The sequence below is a fragment of the Cyanistes caeruleus genome, chromosome 2 (assembly GCF_971803275.1).
Source record: "Cyanistes caeruleus chromosome 2, bCyaCae1.hap1.1, whole genome shotgun sequence".
In the NCBI taxonomy this organism is placed as follows: domain Eukaryota; kingdom Metazoa; phylum Chordata; class Aves; order Passeriformes; family Paridae; genus Cyanistes; species Cyanistes caeruleus.
In genome coordinates this window covers 50,539,715-50,565,539 of record NC_141702.1, presented here as the reverse complement: position 1 = coordinate 50,565,539, position 25,825 = coordinate 50,539,715, and the positions used below count along the sequence as shown (strand labels likewise).

General features: G+C 38.9%; 1 long non-coding RNA gene across 2 annotated transcripts in view; it reads left to right on the top strand.

Moving 5' to 3' along the window:
- Nucleotides 1–25,825, top strand: part of LOC111927196 (uncharacterized) — a 52,885-nt gene that overhangs the window by 6,622 nt on the left and 20,438 nt on the right. The window contains exon 1 of one of the 2 annotated variants that reach the window (XR_002863430.2): nt 25,427–25,510. The exons of the other annotated variant lie outside the window; for it this stretch is intronic. This is a non-coding gene — a long non-coding RNA (uncharacterized LOC111927196). Of the gene's footprint in view, nt 1–25,426; nt 25,511–25,825 lie in introns of those variants that run through there. 2 annotated transcript variants of the gene reach the window in all.

The following is a 25,825-nucleotide window of genomic DNA, read 5'->3' as shown; positions in this document are numbered from 1 at the left end:
CTCAGTGGCAGAGTGGCAGGGTGGCTGATAAGCCTTGGCTATGTATAAAGGCACTGGCTTGGCAAGAAGCTGTGTGGACTGTGCCTTTCCTCCCACCTCAAGCAGGCTGGGAATCCTGCAGCATCACAGATTCCCCATTACAGCAGAAAACAAAAGAGAAGGCTCAACCTTCTGCCCACGCTGCGTCTCACGCAGGAAACTGATGGCAGTAGAAACATACCTTTGGGCATAAAGCTGTTAGTTGGAAAGAGAAAAGTGGGACAACTGGAAAATTTCCCACCACAGTGAAGAAATTTGGGAATTGTTTACTCTTGTCTTTTGCTGGACTATCCTGCAGTAGCTTGGAAATGTATGGAACAAACAGAAGCTTGTCTTCTTGCCTCTTTTGGAAGGTTGCTTAAAATGTATTCTCATTCTGCCTGTGGCTCCCAGGGCTAGGGAAGGTATTTACAAATGGCCTGTATAATTTTAACAGGTGACTTACTCTCCATGAGATTTACTTAGAGGAAAGCCTTAAGAAACACAGCCTTTGACTAGGATAATAGTAAAGGAAAATCTACTTCCTGCAAAGAATTTATAGCTTTCCAAATGGCCTCAATTTAAAAGAAATGAAAGGGGAATATGGTCTATTGGCTACAGCATGAAATTAATGCCAAGGAAATCCTTTCAATAAGGCTCTATATATCTTTAAGTTAGCTTGGGCTTAGCTCTCTGTTGATACTGTCTATTGGCCAGCATCCTGTGAAGATTACAAGATATATAACACTGAAAGCTTGTAGGAAATTTTGGAGTCAGAGTACATGCTTGTCAACTTTGCCTGTCAATGCATCTGCTCTGAGAGTCTGTGTGTTTTAGTTTGCAATAGGTTTTCTGGTGTCTAATAAGGTAACAGCTTTAAGTAAAACCATTCCAGCTGTTGAAGTGTTCTGACTGTCTAGTAACATCTGTGGATTTTCTGGTGTTCAAAAGCAAATGAATTTTTACAGTATAATTTACCTCAGTGGAAGTGTTAATAGTTTTGGGGGGTTGGCTTTTGTTTTGTTTTGTTTTAGTTTTAGTTTTCCTGATGGGCTTCAAGCTTTTAGGACCCTCACTGAAATATTTTGACCTTGAAATCTCTATTGCTCTCCTAATTCACTCCAGAGAATAAAAAGGATTGAAAAAGAATAAAGACATGATTTATAAGAACACAATCATGCAATCATATAACTTCATATAACTTCATTTTCTTAAGAAACAAGACTCAAATGTGCTGCATTTATACTTGGTATTCCGTAGTTGGCAATGCACTTTCAGCTTCCTATTGTAATGACAATATTCATACCTTTTAATTTTGTTGAAGACCCCTTCCATCTGTTGTCCTTTCCCAAATATTTTGTATTATTTCCTTCCATTCAAAAAACACCCCCACAGCTAATAAGTTCAATGTCCACATAGATACTTTCTTCAGGAAAAAAAGAAATATTTTTCTCCTCTGACTTTTCTAAGCTTTCTTTCACCAATAAAAATCCATTGTCAAAAGGAACTTATCCTAGGCATAGGCCACACAAAAAAAAAATAAAATAAGTGAAATGTACCTTCTCATCAAGAAAATATCCAGAGTATGTTAATTCCACCAGGAGTAACATGGACATTTGGATGGACTTTTCAGAGACTGGAGATCTAGCAAATATAAATCCATTTGGTTTCCATGGATGAAGTCATCTATGTGACAGCAGTTCTTGTTCTCCTGGGTCAGTCCCGAAAGATAGCAGACTGAAACATTCTGTATCCTGTTTTTTAAGAGCATAGTGCGAAGTTAACTTTTTGAAATTAAAGAAGACTTAATCCTTCCAACCATAGATACATGAAGGTGATATTCACAGGCACAGAATTCCTTTGTGTGGTTTTTAGATGTGCTGGCATCTATTGCAGTAAAACAGAAGCACTAGGCTTGCAGGCCTGGAAACCACTGCTCTCACAGCTCCCTCCTTCCCAGGAAAGCCAGCAACTTTAGTCTGTTCCCACTGGTAAGGTGAGAAAGCATCAGAGGTGGGATGCCACTGTTCTGTGAGGGGCAAAGGTCTAGTTCAGCAGTGAGGGAAGCTGTTGGCAAAGAAGAGGTCAGATATTATTGCTCAGGTGATAAGAAATGTTCTGCCTGTGTGTCAGGCACAGGCATCTGAGTTTTGGTTCTTCTCCCACTGTGTTCTGTAGGTACAGGTAGCTGGAATGTAACTCATGCCTGTAACAGGAGAAGTCCTGTCTGTTACTGGAAGTTCAATTATTTCTAGGCTGCAGCATAGAAACCTAACAGAGAGAAGATGCAAAATAGACTGTAGTGAACGGAGCTACAGTGACTTTATATGAGCTGAAATTTTACTCTTTAGAAAAACCAAAGTGGTGCAAAACCATAATTCCAGCTGCTGGAAAGGGAAAAGACAGAGGCGCATTGTCTGTTCTTCTTCCACAGAAGTTCCTGACGCAGGCTTACAGCATTTCTTGGGAGTGAGCAAAATAACTCGGCAGTTCTGGACGTATTAGTCAGTGGTTTAAAAATCCAACAGAGGAGCTCGCCATTTGTTTGTTAATTCTCGAATTCAATAGATTTTCTATTGAATTGAACAGGAGTTCTGAGCAGCACACTCAAAGCACCCAGGGAATAACATGGTTCTTACCAGGACTCTAAATTTGGAGACTAAAATTTGTTTTAAATGGTATTTTATATTAGCAGGGGGAAAAAAAAGTGTTTCTGGTCTGAAATTTTATATGGCAACTTTCACCTCAAGGTAATGAAAACAAGCTGCGCTATAAACTTTTCAAAACTGGGGTTTATGGAAAAGCTGACAAATCCTTTACAGGAGTGATGTGGCTGGGAGGACTTTAAAAGATTCCCATGGAGCATTATTGATCATGATCACACACTCCTGAGCACTCACACTGGAGACTGCAGGCAGAAGTCCCGCTGTTTTCAATTACTGTGCCGGCCTGGCGGCGCGTCCGGCCGATGGGGCCGTGTCACAGCCTGGTCATCTGCTGGGTGGGGCCCCACGAGACGCCCCAGGTTGGTGTGCTTCCCGCCCGGCTCTCCGAGCACGTCATGTCCCACGTCTCTCTGGCTGGGACAGCAGCCCTGAGGCCCGTCATTTCTAGCAAAGTCTCTTTATGCCACCCTCCAGGGGAAGGAGCAGGTTTTTTTTTCAGGAGAATGGGAGGAATGGGGAAAAGGAAAACACATAAATTTTGGGGTTCTTCCTCTTTTCCCTGGAATTAAACATCATGCATAGATCATGTAAAAGGAATGGGCTTTTAGTGGAAGAATATGGCTTCCCTTCTCAGCCTCTTCCCTTTGGGTTTGAAAGTGAAGCCACGTGATGACGACGGAAGCACCAGCAAGAGCTGGTGACTGGATCTCAGGAAATTCACAGCGGTGTTTTTGTGCTTCTAAATGAGCAACACTGTTGCTTGTAAAGAGCTGAGGTAAAATACTGGCCCCACTGAAGTCCTTGGCAAGCCTTCTACTGCCTTCGGTGGGGCCAAGATTTTACCCTGAGTCCTGTAAGCCATTAGGCTTTTGAGTTTTTAATGTGTCCACTCCTGCACAGACAGACTGCTCTTGTTAGCAAGGGTTAGCTAGATTGGCTCGGATACTACGCAATTTAAAACTTAAAGGAAAGCAATTTTGTAGTGAAATTAAGGGACTGTAAAAGGAATTTGGCTTTAGACAACTTGCTTCTGTTTGGATTTGGATTAGGCTGCAATCTCCTTGTCTGTTTTTAGAGCGCATGTTCCTGCCAGCATCAATAATCTATTTTCCTTAGTGCAAGTGAAAGGCTCTGATGGCTCAGAGGTGTAGTCTGGTATCCAGTACTGCTCTGGATTTCTTCTTTGGTTTAGGAATCAGGCTACAAATAGTCAGAGACTGCAAGCTGCTCCTTAACATTTATGTGCTGCCAACAGCCGATTCATTGACATGTGGGCCAACACACTCCTTCTTTCCCGTCGCTCTTCTTACAGTCATTCCTATATTTTTTCCTGTTCCCCTGAGCTAATTCAAAAGCCTTTCTTTGCCCATGCAGTCCCTCCCAGCCCAATCTAAGCATTCATTTGCGCTTGGCCTGATTGTGTTTTCATTGGCAATATTAATTTTATCCTGTCCAGCAGCACATTAGTCAAGCACTTTCTTGAACTTTTCAGGTTGCCTCAAATACCTCTATTTCCCCCATGTGCTCCAAAGTAAATAAATCACTTCTTTAGATAATGAACATCCCATATATCATTTCCCCTCAGGTCACAGTATCATGTGTAGGCTAAGCTTATAAGGGACAGAGGTTAAAGGTGGACACTACAGAGAAAGTTGTGGAGGAAGAGTATGTGGGGTTAGCAATCACTCCAGAGAAGTCCATAAAAGATCTAGCAGTAACTTTAGGAGAAACCGTGTATGGGGAAGCCCAGCTCTCACTGGCACTCCCCTGGGGGAATGTGTGCTGCAGCCTGCCAAAGCATGGCTCCACTTGTGCTCTCCAAGCACACCCTGAAGCTCAACTTCTTCCCTCTAAAGGCATCTTCTCCTCCATCCTGTCAAAAATGTCTCCTTTTCCCTTTTCTTTTGCCCTCTCTCAGTATGTGAGGGCCTACATTTTCCTCTTATAGAAACTCTGCTTGTCCTTGGCTTACATCCTGAGTGGTAAATCCATAAAGCATTCCTGGATTTCTATGAGCAAAGTACGTGCAAAGTGTGAGGCAGGTCCAGCAGGCACTTGTCTGACGTGGCATTCAGGATGCAGCACTGCTTGGGGGCTGCCTTGCAGAAGACACCTGGCAGCAGAGCGCCCACAGCCTGTGACAGTCAGAGATCCTGATGGTGTCAGAGTGTGTCACAGTAGCTCCTAACAGGGTGCTGCCAACTGTTTTACACTTAATTCAAACAGGGACTTTTAAGTAGAAAGAGGCTGTCTTGACAGTGGTCTCTGATATGAAATTTTTGTTCAAAAGTGGGATGAAAGGAATGTTTTCTTGATAAAATTAATGGATTATAAAAGAGCCTACTGTAATGGGGAAGTACCATCAGCTACTCCATCCATGATAAATATACATGAATTAGGGATTTCATTTGCAATATCCCAGAAGTTGCAAGTATTTCAATGTGGATAAAGCTAAATATTTAATTTAGCCTTATCTGAAAAGCCATCTGTCTTCTTTAGAATTCCCAGTGTTAACTGAAGTGACTAATGATTCTGCTTAAGAATGACAAACTTCCCCTGTATTGGAAGAGTGGGTTCAGAGAGAGAAAGCTACAAAATCTGCTTCTGACAGGGCAGCTAGGAATGGTGGGAAAGGTGAGGACCTTCATCGCTGGAATTCTTCATGTGTTCAAAAGCTGAGATTTAATAAGCACACCATGGATTTTGTACATGCTTATGAGTGTAAGCTCCTACTCTAACACGCTAGTGGTCATACACCTTTGTAATTTTGCTGCCATGAAGCCTGACTCAGTCAAATATTAGCAGGGATTTTACAGAGCTGACTTGGTGTAAATGTCAGGTGCTTTATCTCCGCTAGGATTTTGCAACATAATAATTATTGCATGCTAATTTAAAACCTCCCACCTTTTGGCAGTGAAAGAATGTATGGGAAAAAGTATAAAACCAAATGGAATGATTGTCCTAACATGCAAAACTCAGACTGGAATCAACCTACCAAACATGCAAGATAAACAAAACCATATAAGTGCAAAGTTTACCTTTTGTGAATGCATCTATGTTTGTCATTCAAGGAAGAATATTTGAGTCTAGGTCCAGCAGTGATTATCAGTATCAGAGAATTCCTCTTGTAAGGAAGCTTAAAAAACATCCAGAGGTTTCTGGAGAACAAAAATTGTGAAATGTACCACTATATCAGTCACACCTGCTTCAATGTTAATTTCGAAATCCTTAGCACTCTGTTCTCCAAGCACTAACTCTCTTTCCAAAGAACCCAGAGCACATGACATCCAATAAGGTCTCACCCTATGGCCATTTGCACCTTGGCAAACTGAGAAAAAGTGCCTCATAATTTGTAGCTTGTGCCGTCAGGGAGTAGTGTATGGAGTCTGAGGAGAATTAGGGGGAGTTCACTCCAGCATTTAAAAGAGGAAGGAAAGAATGCTGCAAGAAATTTGAGCCACTATAATATGTGCAAAAATTTCAGTGGTCTTTTAAAAAAAAATAAAAATACCATTTGGAATGTGTTCACTGTGCGCCTTATCTTAATACATTTCCTCATGATGACAACATTTTTCCTTACACTTTCAAATGCAAGGGGAACTTCAGGAGCTCAGAGAATGTTGCTGCCATCAATGGACATGGGACCAGGAAGAAACACAACTGCCATGAACTTCCTCCTTCTCCCCACTTGAAAAGTCAAGAACTTTCCATGCCTGCTGTGATTCTCAGCCTCACCATGACAAACGGGGAGAGTGACTGATGAAATGATGCATGTCCTAGCTTACTCTACGGCTGACTGCTCCGCTTCCCTCGCCTTTCCCGCTTGCACCGACTGCTGTACTGCAGCCATATAGATTATATGACAAGTCAAGCTTGGGTTGAGTGGAGTGCTGCCATCTCTTGGTTATTTTGGGCAGATCGACTCACATGTTTTTTCATTTTCCTGCCACTCAATACTGCCACTTCATACTCAATGGTATGAAGTAACATAGAAAAACAACTATTCTGGATGAAAAAGTTTAGGCACTTAGGAAGCGTAATTGTGGTTTTTATAGATTCAAGCATGTAGAACAGAGTACACTTGCTGGTGCATTGGATCTCTGTGTAACTTCTGTTAAGTGTTTTTAACAAACCTATAAACCATGAACAGTTGGAACAGTTTATATATGATGTGAACACCACAAAAAAAAAGAATGGAAAGTGATGGAGTTTTGTATATAATTGTAGGCAAGAAAGACATTATAATGAATGAATTAAAGAGTACTGGATTAGTAAGAAATGCCTATCTTATACTATGCCATTTCACAGTTATGAGAAGCTTAATTATTTATACTCAAGATTTGTCAAATAATTTACTTGAAAATGTTTTTCCAATTACAAATGCTTTTCCTTCCTTTTTCTTTCTGACTGTGACTCAAGCCAAAGTACATACTTTAAGTACTTTGTGGTTGGAATCCAGGGCTATCTTCTTCCTGGGCATTTCCAATGCTGGAGACAAGAGGTGTATGATCTCCTTTTCTTCAGTAGTAGCAGGAGCCAGATGTTTGTTTGTGTTTTTTTTGTTTTGTTTTTTTTTTTTTTTTTAAATTAAAATATGAGAGAAATGAAAGTCTAATTGAATTTAAAATAAAAGATAAACATTAAATGTTTGCTGCCACAGCCTCCCTAACCCAACCCCCCACCACAATGCAAAGGAAACAACATACGACAAGGATTTTGAAATAATTAATAATGCAAAAAATTGTATGTGTAAGCAGGGACATGTCCTCTATGAATAAATGCTAATATTAGAAGAACAGGGGATTGAATTTATGACTACTGCTGCTATACTCTGGATCAAGATGATGACTCATTGGGGTCATCCCATAGCTTCCTCAGGGAAGAGCTATCAGACACTGCCTGCCTCCCTGCTTGAAGGGAAGACACTGAAGCTGGGGGCTCTTCAGAAAACCAGAGGTCCCACGGTCTGTTTTTTGGTTAATGCTGGGGATGGAATTTAAAAACCATCAGCTTTCTCAGTACTCCTCAACCACCACCATTGCATCTGTACTGAATCATCCCTCTTCACATAAGGGCACAAATCCAGTAGCAAATGCTTGGCAGATTATTACCTCAGTGCTGCCATGTGTAGGACAGAAAAACATGGAATCTTGTGCAAGCACGGAGCATTCTGTGTCTGAGACCTGGAAAAGCCTCCTGCCAAGGATGTATGTTCTTGGACGAGCCAACATCATCCGCTCTTGCTCCTGCTCCTTTCTCTGCTGCAGCCTGCTCTGGCTTCCTTGCAGTCCTTTGCAAGGAGCACATGAGTTCTCAGTAATGTCAGAGACTTTAGCTACTTTTGTTCTCATGTTTGTGCTTTCTGAGAAGAACCTCTCACAGCTGCCATCAAAGAATGCTCTCTAACATCTCCAACATGAGTGAAATAAAGGAAATCCCACTTTATTTTGTCCAAACTCTGAAATTCTCATCTGAGCAATAAAATATTAATTAACTGTATCAGATATTTTCCAGTTTACAACCTTTTTGTGTCTCCTCTGTCCTTCACAGGCAGGGAGAGCAGAAGGTGCTGCTTGTTCCCTACCCTTCCCTCTCCCCTAGGAGCACTAAGGCACCAGTTTTTCTTGAGATAAACAGTGCAAAAACCTCTAAGCGGGCATGCCACTGGTTTTCTGAGAAGCCTAAGAGGACCAAGTTTCTCATTTAAGAGTGGGAGCAGGAACATAAAACTGACTGCTCCGAAGCTGCTCTGCATAGAGGTCATGGCCATGGTATTGCTACAATTCTCTGAGGCATCTTCCACCCTCCCACCCTTATCATCACTCTAACATCATCTCCACAGCTGGTGCATGAAGCTGGCCTGCTTCACGGTAATCTTCCTGACTCTTCTACCTAAAACTTCTACTCTGAGTTAGCCTAACAACTTAAGCTCAGCTCCAAAAGCATGTATGGTTCACCTTGGCTCCTGCATGGATGCCTCATTTTAACATCTTGGATTCCACCCTTGCTCATCAGGCTGGCAATTTTGTGTTGGAAAGTTTGTTCTCCTGTTTCTTCTTTTTTTCCCTTCCTTTTTATTTTTTCTTTTTTTTTTTTTTTTGCATTTGAAAGCAATCACTTCTGCCTCTAGCCAAGATTTCTAGCTGTGTGTACAGTGCAGTTAATGACTGAGTGGTTTGATAACTATCTCTTGCTAAAGGAAAATTTTCAAGAAGGGTTGTAGACTGTATTGTGTTTACGATGTTTGGACACACTATCGTACGGTCTCTGGAAAAGTAAACTTTTCTTCTAGTAATCATAGAAAAAATAACAACTAATTACTGAGGTAAATTCTAGGGTCACTTCTCATCCACCTGCTTTTCAAAAACCCACTTCCTAAGAAGTTTTATAGATAAATATATTGAGAAGTGAATTACAGGGAAGGGCCTCAGTGTCTCACATAGTAAAACTCATTGTGGAGCGATTCCACAGATGTAACATCAGGCAGATTTCATGAGGCAGCTGCAGAAATCCTAGTCAGGCTGTTACATGGTGTTACCACTTCTACTTTCTTTTAAAATGAATTTTCACTTCTGCAGTTTGTTGTTTTTTCCACTCTGTGAAGTGCTATGTGCATTTGTACACACACACACATCAACTGTACATGAGCAAACAATGACTGTGTCTAGTGCCAGAAACCTTGGCAAAGATGAGATGGCGGATCACAAGCTGGCTTAAGGCATCCATTACTGACTGTGAAAGAGTAGTTTAAGACATTTGCTCTGAATAAACCTTTATCTCCCTCTTTGGTGGTGCTGACTGCAAACATTACTATGGAAATCTCTGGGTGGCAATTTCCTGGACAGCCCTGAAGGAGCTGGGCTGTACTTGCATCAGAACTTGAGTGTGGGTGGCAGGGTGGAGAAGGCAATGGAGCTACGTGGCATAGCTGCACTTATCTTCATAGCTATTCATCCACCAAAGCTGTGACAGCGTATAAAAGTGGCAAAGTGATTTCACAGTTCTAATCTGGTTTATCATAATTTTTTCCAAGCACTGCCTCAAAGCAGGCAGGGAAAGGAAATACACATTACTGCTTTGTTCTGGTTCATGACTAACTATGTTCAAAATGTGCAGTATTTTCCAGAAGTGAAGGTTTTATGACTTATTATCTTTTCCATAACAGCACAACATTATCTACAGCTGATATAAAGAGAATTTTTTATTATTTTTTTAATAATGAAGATGTGCCTAGTCACAGGAAGAAGTGATTCAGACACACAAAAATACAACCGAAAATTCTGTCTTCCTGTGCAGGAAGTTTACCTTTAGTTATGAAATTGACATTTCTGTCTAAAGGCATAGATAAAAATAGCTAGTCAGATAGTTAGGAAAGAAAATCCATTTAATAGGGCAGGGGTGGAATAACATATTCCTGTGTGGTTACATTTGATCTGCACTGTGTGGTCTATCACAGACAAGTGAGGAGGTATACTAAGGTAGATACGAGTTTTGGCTGAAAGCTGGTGCTTACTTGTGATGGAATTTGTTGAGAAATCTTCAGATCTACAGCTTCAGAGACAGATACAATTTGTTTATCCTGCAGCTTAACACCCTGATGCTCATCTTGGCAGCTGTCTTCTTCCTGCCAAAGACTAACATATGAAAATCAGGAAGTGTATGCTTTCATGAATTGGCTGCATTAAAGAGTTGTCAAGCTGAGATTTATGGCTGGCTCAATCAAGTTGGTATAAGTAGAGCTGTCTATACTCTCTTATCCAGGCTCATCTTTCGACTGCCTGTCTCATCAAAGATAAATTAACTATTCTAGCAATGCAATAATGGATACAGTGGATTAAAATGGGTTATCTTGAAGACAAAAAATATAAATAAAGCCAAGCCATGCTTGGCTGTGATCTGGAATAGGACATAACCAAAAACCTTTAGAGGTAGCTGTTAGCAGAACAACTCCAGCGCTATTTCAGGATCAAGATGAAGACATCAAGAAGACACATTTCTAAATTAGCTCTGGAGACCTTTCAATCTCCTCTGTATACTTGGCATGCTGCTACCTCACAAATGTTTATGAGCTGTTTGTGTCTTAGTCACTTGTGTTAATACCCCATGAAATAACTTAATTGGATTTTTTTTAAATAATGGCAATTGATTCTTGAATACTTAAGTATAGAAAAGTAAGATTTCATCTGAGCAGGATCCAAAACAATGCTTGCCTGGGAAACTTGTCTGTGATAGTAAAGGACTCCTTATCAGATAAAAGTGTAGGGAAGTCTGTGGCCAGTGGTTGAAATGAAAACAATTTAAACTAGAAATAAGGCACAGTTTTTGAAAAGTGAATAAATTTAACTTTTTGAACTAGTTACTTAAAGTCAGAGTGAATCATGTAGTCCTTTGACATCTTTAAATTGAGATAGGTATCAAAAAAATATGCTGTAGTTCTTCCACAGCTTACTGGATTTGCTGCAAAGTACCAAGGTAAATTATTCTATGACCTGTATTATGTGAGAGGTCAGACAAGAACACCCATATGGTCCCCCTGGCTTTTTAGAAGTGAGTGTGCAAAGCATTTGCAAACACTATCATCTTCCCAGAAAGCCTAAGGGAGGTGGCATGACTCTTCAAGATAGTGGATGAAAGTGCAGTGCAGCTTCTGAACACTGGTGTTAGATTCAAAGGTGAAGAAAAAGGATTCATGTGGGGTTCCTTCATTTTATGTTCACTATAGTCCTGATCAGAGCAATAGAGGACACCTGAAGGCATCAGTACCTGAAGGTACCAGCTTTGAATAACTCAGTGTTTTGACTGGGATGTGGGTCTTTAGGATTTGAATGTTTCATCTTACTCTAATTTAATCAGCTACAACTATTTTTTAAAATGTCCCTCTAGTATTGCAGCCAGAAAGAAGTACTCATGGTGCTTTGTGACTTTTGCTCATACTGATGAACACATGAACCAGAAACCTCAAGCAAGTGCAGATCAAGCAGTGAAGTGCTGGACAGTGAAGCAGTGGAAATGAATGAGCTGTGACAGTGGCCTCAGTGGTGAGCAGATTTATTTCTTCATGATGCACTTAAGTGCATTCAAGATCCCATTAATATATTATGCTAAATTTAGGAACAATGCCAAAAATATTGTTATATCTAATCACTCTTTTCATACCTTTTCCAAAGTGCACAGCCATGTACTCACTTTAATTTTCATTATTCTATCTATCATTAACTTCAAACCAACACAATCTGGGTTATATTGCTAGGCTGATAAAAAGTAATAAAAGAGTAATGAAGAATGAAACTGTAGCATGTTAAGAGTTCTCTGCATACTCTGACTGAAGATCTCATCTGTCTTTCAAGGACTGCCATAGGCATAAATGTTATTAACACTGAACAGGAGGTGGTTTCCCCCTACCATCAAGAAGAAATTGTGGAAAACTTTGCCCAGACATGATGAGTTTTGTAAAAATGGCTGCAGTTCAACTATGCACAAAATTATAGATTGTTTGCATGGTCTCAGATTCAGAGATAACCACAACGCTTTCATAAGAGGGTATTGTGCTGGTTTTAAGCTGGGATATGGAGGGTAAGGTAGAAAGAAATATGAATCTCACAGAAATACAGAAACACCTGCATCAACGCTTGGCTGCCTTTACCATGATGTTGCATCACTAAATGTAAGTGCAAAGTTAAGAGGGAAGCTGAAGCTCATTATCCACCTACCCATGTCCCTAATTTCATAGAGGCTGGTACACTGATGCCTCTGATGATCTTTTCTCCAGTTGTCTTGTGTCCAATATCTGTGTTCTGCCTGGAACCCTGCCAAATACAAGCACATGTAGGCTCTCACCCGATCTGTGTGACAATCAAACTGGCAATCAAAGCAACTTTTGAGTTGCTCTACTCACTTTGGAGTGACTCCAGACATACTGCTTTGTAGTGCTTCCCTGAGTGATGAAAATGCAATTCCAGTGCCAAAGCATTACATCTGAGGAGTGTCCTCACCCCAGCATGGGTCTGGAAAGGTGAGAAAGGCTGGCAAGTGCTGAATAACTACTAGTCAGTAATGCTTTGACATCTCAAGCAGCAGAGAACAAGTCTAACAAAATGCTTTGAGGGGAAATGTGCAAGTAAAGCAGACAAGAAGGTTTGTCAGTTTAAGAACTGAATATAATTCAGAGAAATACCAGAGTCTAACAGACAGCAAAGGCAGCATGTGTAGGCATGAGATTAGCCTGCAGTGGTGGATAGGAGGGAAACTTGCTTCCATTTGTATTTTTTCTCCGACAGTATCACCAGCATAAGAGAAAAGGTGTAAAAGGTAGGGGTCCATAACACTTCATCTTTAGACCTAGCATTCAGATTTGTAACCATCCCTTACATGGCTAATTTAAGAGGACAAGGAAGACAACACCTTTGGGCCTTATGGAGTTGGGATATGAGCAAGTTTGGGATTTTGTTTAAAATAATTCACTCATTCTATTAATTTCTCCAAGTTTAATTGAAAAGAATTATTAGTTTGCAGTCTGAGTCAGCAGATAAACCAGGATGATATGATACCTGGTTAGTAGCCCATGAGAAATAGATGACAAATGCTATTTAAGATATGCATGGAAAAATCTCTGAAATATTTGACTTGGGGGAAAAAAACCCTCTTATTTCATCACTTAGATGTTGTTAGCTCTGTCTTTGCCAGTTACAGCTACTGCATTCAACACACAGCTAATCACTGACTTTTTTAATCTTCGCTGTGGGTCTTGGCTTTTTTAAAGTCAAATGTTTTTTTCCTTTCTTTAAACAGTCACTCCAAACATCCTTTATGTGGGAATGTTATTTAAGAAAAAACCAAACATTTTGTACATGCTAGCAGCTCACTAAACAATTTCCCCTTACCTTTTATGACACGTAAAACACCTGAATGATTCACTGAGGAGAAAATCAAGATAATGCAGGTAGTTTTGTAAACCCAAAGATAAGAACCTTTTCAGCCTCTGTAACAGACAGCATTTAAGCAGTGCTCACTGCCAGTCCTGTGAGAGTTCAGAAGTGTTTCTCATTTTCCCCTATAAAAGGCCTGTTTCCATTGTTTTATAATTTCTGCCAAAATAATTGCTCTGAACTGCTAAAAAAATAATTGCTAAAATTGCTAAAAAAGAAGGAGGTATTAAGCCAGAAACAGTCACTCGAAATTCAGTTTAAATAACCTTGCTCTGGCTGACTTTAGGACACAGAAGGTGAAACTGCTTACAGATTTACAAACACCTTTGGTTTGTTTAACTTCAAAATAGCTTTGAGTATTCATTTCCCACATTTGGAAAGCACAAACTGGGAAGGCAAAGAAATCAGTGCAATAAGAAATGTTTTAAACAATATTTACCATTTTTAATAATCATTATTTTCCAGGGTTTTTCCTTTCAGTCTAAAAATTTCCCTTCATTTCTCTGTGTGCTGCTTAGGAAACATTTTTTTTTAAAATTTATTTTTAATAAACATGCAAGCCTTTAGCATGTCAGTATATAACTGGTGGCAGCAGATGCCACTTTTTGGCAACAACCTGAAAGTTTGCAGCTGCATCCAGTGCTCACTTAAGATACTGAAGCAATTTATATAGACTTCAGTGGACTTTTGTTCAGCCTTAATGTGTCTTCAATGTGTCGTTTGGCATAGAGGACAAGGCACTGATGAAACAGTCCAGACCAAACATTTAGACACTCCAGTAAAGGTGTGGTTAAGAAGAAAGAGCAATGTCGTCTTTTTATGTTTGTGTCTATGGTAGTGTTTGTCCTTTTCTTAAAAGCAACTTGTTACTAACATTTAAAAAAGCAAAATGTAACTGGGGAAATACAAATTCCTGCAAGCCTGAGTCTCAGCTATAAGTGTAACATTTGTTTACAGAGATTGGATTTCTTCTCAGGTCAGCACAAAACATCTGTGTTTGACCAGTTTCTAAAGGTTCATGTGGAAAATCAGCTATGCACAGCCCTTTCAAACCTGCTCTGAAGAACCATAATTTCTGTGGAAGAGCTTTTGAGCTGCATACTTGTGTCTTACACAGCCTTTTGATTCTTTAAATGTATTTTACTTGTTGCATACATGATCCTTTTAGACAATACTACCATGTCAAGCACTCCTCCTGGTGCAGAAGCTGAACAAATGCAAAATCTTCCACAAGATTAAGAACTCTCCTCAGGAAAACTGGAGTCAACTAGTTGTCTCTAACAGATGAAGGAATGCTAGCATAAATGGCACTGTATGGATGATAATACTTACTGGATATTTTGTTGCCCAAATATCCAAACTTCCCATTTTTTTTTTTTTTTCATCATGTGAGGTAGCTGCTGAAATATCCACTTATTCATGCTGTGATCATATATGCTCCTCACTTCTAGGCAAGAAGGGCAGTGACTCCTTACCAGTATAGAAGTTCCAACAGCAAAGATGAGTGCAAATTTTCATCATCTTTGAGCTTCTCTAGCAGCTTTTCTATTATTTGAGACAATCAGATCATTATTCAGCAAACAAAAAGGAAATGCTGGCCAGCTGGAAGTACAAAATAAGGCTTCATACATTTTGAGAAAAGAATGAGGGCTTTCAGATAAATTGCTTTTCCTTGCTGGGCCCTCTTTTGCTGTAGTTAATTATGAGTGGCATATACAAGAAAAGGCAAGCCAATAAGAAAAGTTTACAGGCAACGCTAAGAAAGCGTCCTAATTCCTCTGGGCATTTTAGCATATTGTTGTACACCACGAACCACTGGCTTTCCGAGTGATCTCACCAGGGTACCAGCAATGCAGAGGTCTTCAATGGATGCTTGTTCAGGCTCAACAATTACAGTTTAAAGAGCAGTTGCCTATGCATTGTATCAGTTAAAATTAAGACATGCATCTTGTTCCCACAAGTGATTTGACTGTGGGGTTTTCTCTACTGAGGAATGCATAACACAGAGTCCTGAGGAACAATAGGAACCTGGGATCAAAACATAAGTTTTGGGATTGCTAATGTGGCCAAAAGACAAAAGGAAGTCTTTTGATGTCACAAAGGTCATGAAGCAGCAAAAAACATCATGCACACACAATGAATGATCAAACTCTGTAAGCCTGATGAAAATAACAATTAGTTTCTATCAAAGCAATTTATTTCTTTTTCTGAGGGAAATGAGAGTAAGTTATTGCATATGCAATCCTTTACAATATAGACACATCTTTGCTTTAGGGAATGAGCGCAAAAATAGTGCAGAAAAATATTTTCTTGAACTGCTGCTTTCTACAAAACAAAATGGAGTGCAAAAGAGTGGCTCAGTGGAAAACTCTGCTTGCTCAGAGGTAGCTTTGTTTAATGAATGAACTCCATCAGTCATCCTGGTGAAAGCAAGGATAGAGTTTGGATGGATTATAATGCACATAAGTGATGACCCTGTGTGTTAGGTGCTTACTCTTGGCTGAGCACATTCTGTAGTCCAACGAGAGGTGAGGAGAAATGCCAGCATCTTCAGAGCATGACTCATTACGTGCATTTTACATCCACTCTTCACACCCAACACTGACAGCTGTCTTGGAACACACCTGGTTCTTAGGTGACTAATTTGACATTCACAAGAAAACTGGGACACCTCCTCTTGTTTTGGTAATTCCAAGGTCTAACTCAGCACTGTTGTGAGGGTGCATGAAAGGGTCCAAACAACATGTCATTTGTGATTTTTACCAAACATCCCAGTGCAAATGTTTCTTGGCTATTTAAAGCAGAGCTGTGTTGGGATATCATCAGTACATTCTCTCTTTTTTTTTAATACAATGCCTAAGTGCCCCCAGTATCAACAGGTGCAATATAGATGCAAGTTTACTAATTGTTAACTTTTTTTCACTACTCACCATCCATCATAAATTATATGAATATATTTAATTTTCTGGAAGAACAAAGGAAAATGAAAGGGAGAGAAAAAGACAATCTAAAAATATATATAACTGAGGTAAGATGTGATGTGACTTAAAATGCTGTGATATATTACTGGATTTTATACTTGATACCACAAGTTTCTGGGCATGTTACTGATAAGCTAACTATGGCTTAGAGGTACTAAGACAATAAGCTTGGACTTCCTTTCATCATGATAATATAGAATGGTTAAAAATTCAGATTTTTTTTTTTTTCCCAAAATAGTTGATGGACGAAAACTGAAGACCGATTACTGGTAATTTTACAGAAAAATCCCCATCTGGCAGGGAGAAAGACACCATCTGAATTGTTTACAGCTTGAATCGGTCACAATAGGAAACTTTTAAATTGAAAAGAACTCCTTAAGAGGCAGAAATAAAGCTAATTGAGCAAGCATTTCTCTGATTATTTTCTGGGAAAGTTTATTGTAGGTCAGGCTGCTGTCATCTACATTAGCTACTCTGCTAGCGATTTGCAAAGGCAGAGTCCAAACAAATGTGATGGGTCCTTCAGAAACCATCAAACTAGCATCTTGATCCATTGGAAATGATTGATTTTATATACATATAACATTAAAAAAAATTAGAGAGCTCTGAACCTTAATAACTATTATTTTCACTGGGCTCAAATTGGCAACAACATTATTGTTCTAACCTGAGATGTATCTCACATGTTTTTACCTTGGTGATTTTTTTCATAATCTCCTTTTATATTTCTATTACTCTTGCTCCTACTACCACTGATATTGATTTAAGAACCCAATGACCTGAACTCTTCCTGTCCTCCAATTCCTTGCTGAAGTTTTTTTGCAGAAAAAGACTGTAGTCTTTTACAGATGTCAAAATCTCTCCACAACCTCAAGAATTGGTGAGAGCATCTCCCAGGCAACAGGTACAAGTCTGGAAATGCTAATGATGCATATTAGCATATCTCTGCATCTTTCTAGCACAGTATGATTCCTAGATCAGAGATGAGGAATTTAGTATAATCTGGATCTGCTGGCTACAAGTCATTTTGTTTGTAGCTCACCATCTGGGTTCCCTGCTCTGTGCACTCAAAATGTGGTGTCATACTCTGAAACCTGTGCCATATTCAGAATCCTGTGCATGCCAAAGTATTGCCTTTTCAAGAGGTGTTTCTCCCAGCTGAGTGTCCATAGGTGCTGAGTATTTTTTCTGTAAACTCAAACAGATTAATATATATCTTATATGCAGTTTATCTTGTTAAGAATAAAAATCAGGATTAAGTAGAAATTTTGTCAGGCTATATCATCTTTGGGCAGCTAGGAATTTTACTCAATTCTTTTTTTATTTCAAATAGAAACTGTTAACTTTCTTAAGGCCAGTTTCTTATTCCTTATAGTTTTTTTTTCCTAATTCTCTTATTTGTCAAGAAAGTAAATCTGTAAGAGTAGCCACCCTTACACAGGAGATGTGTGTGGGGAAATCGTCCCCTCTGTAGAATAGATGAGTGAGATACGAAGCTTGGGAGGAAGTGTTGCTGCCGTGGTTATGGGTGTGAAAAGAAAGATTTCACCTGGAAAGAGGTGTCTGGGTCAGAGAAAAAGCACAAAGTTTTAACTAGATGACTCCAACTGTGAAGCAAATAAAGAGTACCCTGGTTGTGAGGAAATTGCTGCTCAGATACGCCCTTGTGATCAAGCCCTGAAGCACTGAGTTGTTAAAAGGTATCCAGTAAACAAAAGTTTTCTTTGCCCTTAATTTTGGTGTTGTCTGGTGATTTTTCTCTCTGATGCAACTCTGGGATCTCTCATTCTACCTTCACATGCTCAGCCCTGTCTCCTCTGATTCTCAATGGCTTCTAAACTCCTCATGTGCCTTACTGAACTGGACTGGGAGAAACCAACCTCTGATCTTTAATTCTTACACGGAGAGTGTGGGTGTGTGTGAAAGAGCACAAGGCAGCAATATTTAAGAACTTCTGGTCTCCAGAAATCTCATCTAAAGTAGCTCACAAAAGTAAGTGTGAACAGAAAAGGGTGGAGTCTAAGTTTGAGAAAACAAGTTTCTTGATTCTCAGGATGGTGTTTTTACTGAATAGTTCTTGTCAGAGATTGAAGTTTTGTCCTGGAATCCATTATTTTCTAAGGACATTTCACCAGAACCCTCAATAGGATCAGGAATGTTTTGGGGAGGAGATCAGAATGTGCCAAGAAACATTTCCTTGAATGTCTGTCCAGAGTTTCTTGAATGATTATATACATATGGCATCGTTTTGCCTGATACTTTGGAACATTAGCAAAAAAAGAGAATCAAAACCAAAAGTCAAAATTCTTTTTATATTAACAACATAAAGAGATGAATACGTTTTCACTGGAAGGATAGATGGTTCGATACATGACCAGGAGAAACTGGACAGAGTGTATATAATTGTGTTTAGTGCTATTCAGTAACATTTTTTACTGACTGATTTCTTGAAATAAACAATGAGGTGTTACTGGCATTTTGAGTTGATAGACCACTTTCAGATTGGCACAAAATTGTGAATAGGCTAATTATAATTTTCTCTGGAGGAAAGACTACGTAATCTGCATTTAGAACCTCATCAGTAAGAAAGTCCATTACTCAACATATGAGATTAAAACACCTAAATTTGGTCATTTGACATTTTGACCAATGTTTGGAAATAAATTTCTTATGGAAACTATTTGTGTGAGAAATGACTCTTGAATTTTATTCAATAAGATCAAAGAAAGGAGCTAGAATTACAACAAACATTTGTCTATTTCTTTCTACAGTTGTAAGAATCTGGTAGACTTTTATTCCTCTAAGCATCAAATAAGGTTATGTCCTCTTTTTCTGTCAAAGAGCTATTGCAGAAGTTGAATCTGAAACTGAGCTTTAACAAAGTGAATAAGACTATCCCTGTGTGCTGACCAAAATCCATCAAGGGAAAAAGAAGGTGCCAAAGCCACAGCTAATATTCAAGTCAACAGTCCAACATTTTGCTGAATCTGTAAGCAGTAGTTAAACAAGAAACAATTATCTATTGTCACCATCAAAAGAAATAAACCATTAGGTAAGGCTGTCTACTGAATATACCTAGCAGTGGAATGAGAGCACTGAAGAAAGATTGGCTGCCTAAGAAAGAAGGCAAACCTCATGGCATGCTGGGTTGCAACCGATTTATTGAAACAACACACTACATTAGTAGAGTTGATTAAAAAACCCAATACTTAGGACTAAATACTTCTTGTTGTACAATGCCTTTGAGTACTTTAACAGCTTTTTCTCTCATATTAGGCTAATTAACTAAGCACACTTCATCTGTCAGGGGTTAATTTCCTTCCTGTTTTCTGACTTTGCAAATGGTTCAGGAGGATCTAACTGACATATTTTAAGACTGCAAGGTATTTGAACACTTATTTTATAAATAAATTTAAAAAGGCATCACTTTTTTTTTGTGTCCCAATTGCAGCTGAATTAATTTGTCTGCTGGGTCATTCGTGCGTGCTATTCACTCACAGAAGTGAATAGCTGGAGTTACAGCTTTCAGGTTACCAGCACTGAAATAATTTAGAACCTTTGTTTCATTATGAACAAATCCAGGCTTGCCAAAGCCTGTTCCTGCTGCTTTTCTCACTTCATTTTGCAGCACAGCTGTTTTAAACTTCCTAAAAGGATTCAAGGCTGATCAGCTGGTATTTATTGGCTTCAGAGAATATGCTAGCAGCACATACTTTTGATGCTTAAGAAAAAAGCCATGTTTGTTATTAAACAGTTTTAGAAAATGTTTTAACTAGATTTGAGAGGGTGACAAATGGCTTCTTTAAGAAAATGAACTTTAAAGGAAGTTTTTCCTATTTCTTAAAGGAATGCTTCTTTTGAAAAGATCGGATTTATAAACTTCTCAAAGAGCCAGTATGCCAAAAATGCTTTTGTTACTTCATTGGCTACTTGAGATTTCTCTTTTAAGTAACTCCCAAAAAGAAGACAAGAGGGGAATATGTTTTCTCAAGTGGAACTTTTTCACTTGTGAAAGGCGAAGGGACAGAGAGGGTGAAGCCCAAAATATACTGAGTTCTGCAAGCCTGATGTTCCAAAAAGATTTTCAGGAGTCCCAGCTAAGGAAACATCTTGGAGCACTGGTGCTGTGGAGAAGGTGATCAAAGGAAAAGCTGGGTAGTTAGGATGAAGCTTGCTGCCTCCTTTTACCAAACTCTTTCCCATGTCCTCCTCAATAAGAAAACAGTATCTTAGGAGAAACAGTAGAAGCTCCCTTCACTTCTTCTGTCTGTTGGATTCTGTTTTTACTAGCTGGTACTGCCAATTTTGCAACTATTCATATGATGAATTTCAAAAAGCCCCTGAACAACAAGAAGAAAATTAAAAGGGTTCAACTATTACTCACATTACCCTACATACTGAGTTCAAGTGCTAAACAATAAAGAGAAATCCAAATTACATGGGAACTGATTGTCCATCCTAATTAAATCCTTAATCCTTAACACCTGAGTGTGTTCAGTGTTTTTATGTTAAGCCTATGTGCTTTTAATGACCTATGCTTTCTATTCATATGAAGAGAATACATTTTCCTTTTATCTTCCTCAGATTTTTTTTTTTCACACTCAGCATTTTATCAAGTTAATCTTTTCACGTACATAAGTGAAAGGCCTTAATTACACCAGTTTTCATAAGACCAGCAACACATAATAGAAACTATGAAAACCCATGGGGTCTAACATGCTTAATTGACATGAATAACACAGACAATAAGCCACTCTAGGGCCAATGGGTTAATGCTTTTCATACAATATTGGAAATAGATGAAAATCATAGAACCATTTAGGCTGAAAAAAACCTCTAAGGTCATTGAGTCACTGCCAAGCCCATCATTAAACCATGTCCCTAAGCACGACATCTGCACCACCCTCTGCAACGGTGATTCAACCACTTCTCTGGGTAGCATGTCCCAGTGCTTGCAGCCCTTTCTGTGAAGAATTTTTTTTCTAATATCCCATCTAAAATTCCCCTGGTACAACTTGAGGCCACTCCCCCTTGTCATACTTCTTGTTAGTTGGGAGAAGAGAATGACCCTTACCTCATTGCAGCCTCCTTTCAGGTAGCTGCAGAGAGCAGCAAGGTCCCCCCTGAGCCTTCTTTTGTCCCAGCTAAACAACCCTAGTTTCCTCAGACACTGCTCACAATACTTGTGTTCCAGACCCTTCACCAGTTCCTCTGAACATACTCCAGCCCCTCGATGTCTTCCTTGTAGTGAGGGAGCCAAAACTGGTCACTGGCCTTGAGGTGCAGCCTCACCAGTGTCAATCACAGGGATCACTGCCCTGCTCCTGCTGGCTCCACTATGGAGGACACAGGTCAGGATGTTATTGGGCCACCTGGGCACAGCTGGCTCACATTCACCTGCTGGTGACCAGCACACCCAGGTCTTTTTCTGCTGGGCAGTTTTCCAGCCCCTCTGTCCCCAGCCTGTAGTGCTGCAGGGGGTTGTGCGTTGGGTTTGTATGGCCAAGCTTTGGTAGCAGGAGGGGCTACAGGGGTGGATTCTGTGAGAAGTTGCTTGAAGCTTCCTCCATGTCCAGCAGAGCCAATCTCTGGCAGCTCCCAGGATAGACATGCCTCTGGTCAAGGCTGGGCCAGTTAGAAATGGTGATAACCTATTTAAGAAGAAGGAAAAAAAAATGTTATTGCACAGATGTAATTGTGGCCAGAGAAGAACAGGGTGAGACTATGTGAAAGGAACAGCTCTGGAAACACCAAAGTCAGTGGAGGAGGAGGAGGTGGTCCAGAGGTGAAATTCCCCTACAGACCATGGTGCAAAGCATGAAGCACCTGCAGCCCATGAAGGACCATGGGAATGCAGAGATCCACCTGCAGCCTGTAGAGGAAACCCCCCTGGAGCAGGTGGGTGCTTGAGAGAAGGCTTGAGAGATCCCATGGTCTCCAGCCATCATATCACCAGCCCTCTGTTCTCAAACACCAGGTGCAGGGGCACTCTCCCTAGCTGGCTCACTCACCAGTGTGCAGAGAAGCTATCTTTCACACACTCCAGAAACCTCCTAGGCTGTTATTAATCAAGCCTTTTGGCAGTCTTTGAAATATAAACCATGGCTCTTTCTAAGGAATACTGCAATCAAACTTAAATGACACACTTGAAGGCACTGTGCACTCTCAAATATGGATGGAGTATGAGGAAAGAACAATCCAGACCTGGTATAATGCTCCTGGGTGTTGCACACATAGAACCCCACTCTTTGGAGCTTTTCTTCTTATCCTGGGAAAACCCTGAGTGGTCCCTGTGGGATACCAGTCTTGGCAGGGAGAAAGGGCAGTGTAAATCCTGAGTTTTCATTAGTAAAATCCTGCAATATTTTCTCGTTTCCCTCTTAAAGAGAGCAAAAAGCAGCACAGGATTTAATTAAACATGAGGAAAAGGGGTAGAAATGAAATCTGGTATTGAGTCCTCTGCTTTAAACTATGTGAAGAAGGTCTAGCCTCCTTTGGATTTATTTTAGAGAAAAAGATTGGGCTGTAGTGCTGGGAAGGAAACATACATTTGCTTGTCTCCTAGTTATGAGAGAGAGAGAATGGGGGAATGGATACAAATGAAATATGTTCTTCTCCCTATTTTTTGTCTTTAAAACATCTTGCTAGGATACTTATGGTATAATGACTTATGATATAATGTTATAATATATAATTATATATAATATAATAAGTTATGATATAACTTATGATATAATGTTATACTCATTAACATATTACTGACTATAAGGTTTCCATTGGAATCTGTGGAAAGTCTCTGATTATCTGAAATCCAAAATGGTTAATTCACAATTACTGGTTTATAGTACGTTCATTACATAGTGACAGTTCATTACATAGTGAACATAGTAAGTTCATTTCTCCCTTTTTGTTGTTTGTTTTCTTTCCTTAAATGATGAGTCACATATGTTTACGTAGCTCCAGGCAAACACAAGAGCTTGAATGAAAAACTCAGTCCCAAAACGTCTTCTCTCCTGGTTAAAACTGCTCAGTCTCGGTAAGCCAAATGGTAGAGTGGAGTTATTACCACCTTTTTAGGGAGGAAATTTGTGCAAATATACAATTTTATTATAGCCATATGAAGCAATGTATCTAGTGTGAAATTAAATGTAATTATGTACTGTCTATGAAATGCTTGAACATGAAGCAATTACTTTTGTTTGGAGTTATTTAACTTCAAAAGCAAAAGGGATCAAAATATACTTCCTGGTTGAATTCCCCACTTTTTTTTTTTTTCTTTCCACAATATTCAGTATAATGAATCAATCTTCCTCAATACAAGAATGTAAATCTTAAATTTAAGTAAAATGTATGGAAGTTTTCTCCCTCAAACTACTTACATTTTTTACCCTTGTACATTTCTTGGGTTTTTAGAGAAAAAGCAAGAAACAGATTTCCAATTTTCAGCTTTAACTTATTAATGGTCAGTTTTCTCCTATTTATTCTGGTGCCAGCATTGTTTTTCCCTCTCTAGTACTGAGCTATTCATATTTTATGAGGAAGAGTCATGTCCCTTTTTAACCTTTGTTTTATTATATTAAATAAGTCTTTTTCATATGATAGGTTTATTCTTTCCTTACTTAACTTACTAAACCACAAATTCTCTTATTATGTTTATTGTAAAAATATTTTCGGAGAAACCCTAGGATTTATAGGCTTTTTTCAAACTTATAGTGCACTAGGAATGGGCTAATTGTTTTCCTCCTAAATATTCCTACCTGCTAACGTCTTATCTACTGTTGTGCAAGAGTTTGGGAAATTGTGAAACAGTGATTCATCCAGATGTTCCCAGATATTCCTAATCTGATCAAACTAAAGGTTATCACATCTCTTCCCAGTCTTTGTTGTTCTTCCTTTACCTGCAATACCTTTTACCCCAGTAACTGTAGAAATGTTATTATATGAGCTCAAATTCACTGCCTAAAAGTAGTAAAAAAAATCAGCAGAGAAACTCATTCCCTCCACATTCTTCAGAGAGCTCTAAATCAAATTATTTGAGCACAGTTAAATTATAAATTCATGCTCTTAATTGTTGCCTTGAATGAATCATGAAGGTTGCAGTACCCTGATTGCTCAAAATTAGATCTGCCAATATAACCACACATGGTGTAGCAACTGCACTGTATGGCTTACTAACAATTCAAAAGAGATTTCAAAATTTTCAAAAAGATATCAAATAGATTACTTCATTATTATTTCTGTTATGATGATCTACATTTTTCTTTCTTCTTTATTTTATTTTAAATTGCCTGGCATTCACCTCAACCTAATTCTTGACTTTAGAGAAGTGCTCAGAAACTATAACAGCTTTTTACTCAGAGGTGTATATATATTTTGTTCATGACCATTCAAAAAAGTTATTTTTGAAGTTTCAAAAAACTACTCCAAATCCTTCTGTAAATAACCCAAAGCTTTCTATATGTCTATGGTTTAAATGAGTAAAATATATTTCTCTCTCTAATGTCTGTGATCCTATGTGATCTTTTGTCTGATGTGAAATGTATGAATTATTGCTTTACTGATAATTCTTGAAATAATGGTTGTACAAATCCAGAAATCTATGCTTTGGAGAGACCTAATTTAAAATGTTCTTTTCATTCATTTATTTCTCCAAGAGGCATGAAAGTATTTATTCTTCAACAGAAGAATTAAATGAGTATATATAAAGGTTTATTTGAGCACAAGGTTTTATGATTATTACTAAAGTGAATAAACATAATTAGCCTCATAGTATATTTGAGCATTTAGTCTATATGTTTGTAAATGAATTAATGTGGACATTTTATCTTTTAAGTACAGAAGAGAGGAAATAAGGTTACATTCTCCAATATGTGCAAAAGCTATCTCCTATGAGAGCACTATGATGGTAGACAACATTATGGTAAGTTAACATTATCTAGCAGAATATGATAAAAAATGCATATTTTGAGGTGTTGAAGTCAGGGATGTAGCTTACAAGTTGGAGTATGAATTTTACAGCTTACAGATAAAAATGAGACATTTTAGGGAAAGAAGGAGTTACTTTGGGAAGAGATCTATGACATCTGTCCTTTGTCCTGCAACCGCACTACAGAGAAAGCATGTAATCTTACAATAAAGCCTACAGAAGTTACTAAATGTCTTTCTATCAGAAAATTTATTTGACAATAAATAATAAGGATAATTAAGTTAATATTTTATTTTTACTATGCAAACA